The sequence below is a fragment of the Oryzias melastigma genome, linkage group LG17, assembly GCF_002922805.2.
Source record: "Oryzias melastigma strain HK-1 linkage group LG17, ASM292280v2, whole genome shotgun sequence".
NCBI classification, from domain to species: Eukaryota; Metazoa; Chordata; class Actinopteri; order Beloniformes; family Adrianichthyidae; genus Oryzias; species Oryzias melastigma.
The window spans coordinates 9,903,438-9,907,781 of NC_050528.1; positions in this window are offsets into that span (position 1 = coordinate 9,903,438).

Sequence of the window (4,344 nt, forward strand, 5' to 3'; positions counted from 1 at the left end):
TCCCACTCCTTCCAGCACTATCAGTTACATTCCTCACCAATTCCGCCGGATTAGATGACCTTGTCCTCCATTCTCGCTCATTCTTTCCCACCAACACTTATCCTAAAAACGCCACACGCCTTCAAACTGAATGTACACACTCACCGAAGAGTCATGTGACGTCTCAAGTAAAAGTTATGAGCAGAGGAGAGTGACACAGTAAGCAATCAGTCATGAATTTTTATAGTTTGAGCTGCAAAAATTAGAGCTGAACGCATTAATCTGCGTGAAGTTTCAGACCTAACAAAGCAAAAAGCATCTTCAGTTTTAAAAAATATATATTTTAACCCCAATATGACTAGATTTCTAATTACACTTTGTAGGTGTTGATGCTTTCAACCATTCATAGTATTAGCTGTGTAAATCTGGTGATGTGAGAAACATTTTGTAAAATTATTCTTTCAGCCGCTAAAACGCTCCCAGTATAACATGTAAACTGTCTTTAATTTAATTTAATGTGACCAACAATCTAAAAATTTGAATTTATTGAATGTTTACAATGTTTATAGTAAAATACGCAAAATATAAAAAGCAAAATATAAAAAGCAAAATATAGTCCCTAAGCATATATACCAAACTATAAGTAGAGTTTATAGAATAATTTAATCCAGATTCGAGTATTTGTACATTTATTTTAACCATTAAACAACTTATTTATTTAGATTTTTATAAGTATTCTCCTGCCAGTGACATTAATTTTCCAATATAAATCCTTGAAAAAAATCAGATTAACAAACTACCATACGTTGTTAAAAAAGTGGTATTAGGATTGGAATATAAATATTTTAATTAAATAAACTTTAAAATCCACACACAGTGATGATAAAGATTTTTAAATAATTGCCAATTATTTAAGTTTAGTGTACTAAACACAGAATATATGGTTAAATCAAACGCCTATTTAAATAGATTAAAGGTAATTGAACAATTTTCCTTTTTAATAAAAAAAACCAAAACAACAAAGGACACAAAAAAGCACAGTTATATCTCTAGTAAGTGAGAAAAAATAAATTGAGGAAAATATTAGAAGTTTGTCTACTGATTTAGTGACCACCATGCCGTATTTTCTGGAGTATAACGCTAGGTTCACATTGGACGCAGAAGCAACACGAAGCGGGTTGTGCGCAGCATCCGCTCACTCCTGCAATTCACACCAGACGCATATTTTTCTGCAACGACCGACAGGCGCTTCTGCTAGAGCGCCAACTGCTCTGTCTTTTTCCTTGTTTTTTTAACGCCCGCTCCAGATTCGGCCCACTACGTTGATTTGTGTATGTTTGTTTTTTTGTGTGTTATGATTGTTTATTTCATCTCTACAGTCTGTTTAGATACAAAAACATGACTGCATTTGTCAATTACTGTGTTTTATTGTGAAAAATTGGTTATATTTTGAAAATAAACCAGATTTTCTCATGTATCTTGATGCAACTTCCTGCCAGAATTGACGTGGATCGCTCGCGGCATGCACACAAAATAGACCAGACGGCGAAACGATCCACTGCACGGCGTAAGTCTCAGGGGTGAGACTTATACTCAGGGGCAACTTATTTGAGATTTTTAACATGAATAAGCTCATATCTTTGTTATTTTTCCACAAGTAACCACTTGCCCTTCAGCAGTAGTTTCAGCAAACAACCACTAGAGGGCGATGCATTCTCTTCTGACAGTGCCAGAAGAAGAAGTGCTGTCCAAAACAAACATGGAGGAGAATCGGATTGTTTCCCTCTTGAATTTTTGATATTTTTCTCATTTGAGTGAAAGCATCTTATTCTTTTTTTTTTTTCTTTTTTTGCCATGGCGAATATAAAAGTGCGACTTATACTCCAGAGCAACTTATAGATGGTTTTCTTCTTCTTGATTAGACTTTTTTTGCTCCGGTGCGATCTATTATCCAGAAAATATGGTACATACAGTAGCTCAATCCTATTAAGGCTCTATGACCCAAAATATATTATAAAATACATATTTATTATATTATAGTCATAAGTTATGTTATTATATTATAAATACATATTTATTAATTTACATAAATGTGTAGCCATAAATTACACAAATGTATTATTTTTAAATAACTTTAAAAATATTTAAGTTCAACAAATTGTTCTCCAAATTATCTTAATTTTTCTGTAAAAGTTTTGTAATTACTGTTTGAAGGTTCAAAACAATATTTCTTTTTGATGGTTGTGTCCCGAGTGTAACCCCAGAAAGGTTTTCCGCCGCTTTTAGTGTCTTTTGCATATCAGCTTCAAGCGTATCGATGGCAGGAAGGCTTGAGGGTCATAGCTACCCTGAAAGGTGACCTAACGAGCCTCTGAGAACGGCATGAAAGTTTCACTGTGCTGCCCTGCAGTGATGTTTCACATCTATCAGACTAACACAACCAAAACTCCCGAGAGCGAATTCCGAAAGTGCATTTAAAAAGAAAGCAAACTCTGTCTGATCTGACACTTTGATGCACTACGACACAAAAATAGATTCAAAAGTAAACATGTTTTTATACGTCCAATATTTACCTTTTTCTTTTCCAGACATATATAAAGTTTATACTATATATATATAGGATGAAAATGCAGGTGTGACTTAAAAAAAAAAAAAAAATTAAATAATAAAATAAACAAATATCCAATTTAACATCAAATATTTGCTTATTTGTTTTGTATCTTTAATCAAAAATACAAAAAATAGATATTTTTAAATACAATATTTCAATATATATCAAGTCAAAAGTGTTTAGTTGCTTTGCTAGAACTATAATGGAATTTATTGGGCTAAATAAAGTTTTTAATCTAATCCAAAATAACGTCTAAACACAGAATTGTCTCTTTAAGAACACACACTTTTCTTTTCCTTGTAGTCATTTATTGACTTTTTTAGTGTTTTAAAACACAGCTCAATAAATGTGAGACTAGTGCTTTTAGTTATGTAATTTGGTGACATATTTCCATGAAAATCTAAAAGAATTTGTCATATTTACCAACTATCAGTATCTTCCAGAATAGAACAAACCAGGAAGTCTAAGTTCTACTCAGCCCGGCCCGTCCACAGACAGACAGTTTTTTTGGAGTAACATTTTTGGGTGTTGATCCGTTGCAACGGCTGAAAGCAAACACGATTCTCAAAGGGTCAGCCTCGCATTCCTCAGCAAGTTCACAGGAAGTGTGCTACAATGGAGAACAAAATGACCCGAGGCGTTGTCCCCCCTGCAGACACACAAACACACACTGACTTCTATCCAAAGAGGAAGTAGTGGGGTGGTGTTAAATGACATGAGCAGGCTTTTGAAAAGGTGGAAACTGTGCTGCTTCACAGTGTGGAACAGCAGGGACAGATACTAAAACTACCTTTACGATAAACTCATCCAAGCCCACAGAAGCAGCATGTCAATAATATAGAATAAACTACCTTGTTACCCAATAAAAACAACAGATGGATTGTAAATACCAGAATACATTTTTAAAACTCAATAACGATAATTATTGGCCGGTGTCTGAGGCATTTTGTAGTATTGCTGTGTCTCAAAATGTCTGTATGGATTTTTAAAAAGGGGAAGTATTGAATCAAATCCCAACATCTTGGTACAAGGTCAAAGGTTTGACCAAGACTTCAATTAACTTAGTTATATTGGGGCAGAGGTGTCACACTCAATCGCACAAGGAGACAAAATCCAAAACAAACCTTAGGTTGAAGGTCGAACAGAAAAAACATTTATTGAACACTCTGAAACTACATTTTTAAGACTATAAAAACGTAACTTTTTAACATAATTATGAACTAGATATATAGCATTAGCTACAATAATGCTAATACAAATGCTGTAAGATGAATTTGGCTGCTGAAGATGCTAGTGCTGATTGCTTAAGATGCTAAAGTTGATAGCTAAAAACACTAAAGCTGGAAGCTGAAATGATTGAAGCTAATAACTAAAAACGCTGAAGCTAATAGCCAGCAAAAAAATAAGCTAAATGAAAATTAGCCAAGAAAAATAAAAATAAAAAAACTTAGGTTATCCAAAACAGCTAGAATGTAGCTGAAAAAATAGCTAGACTTCAAAATACCCTTAAAAAACGTAAATTACCCAAAACAGCTAATGTGTTAATATTAGCCGAATTTCAAAACAGTCACAAAAAAACAAAAACAAAAAATAAAGCCTAAATTAGCCGAAACAGCTAGCATGTAGCTGAAAAAATAGCTAGACTTCAAAATACCCTTAAAAAAACTTAAATTAGCCAAAACAGCTAATGTGTTAATATTAGCCAAATTTCAAAACAGCCTAAAAGAACAAAACAAAAAATAAAGCCTAAATTA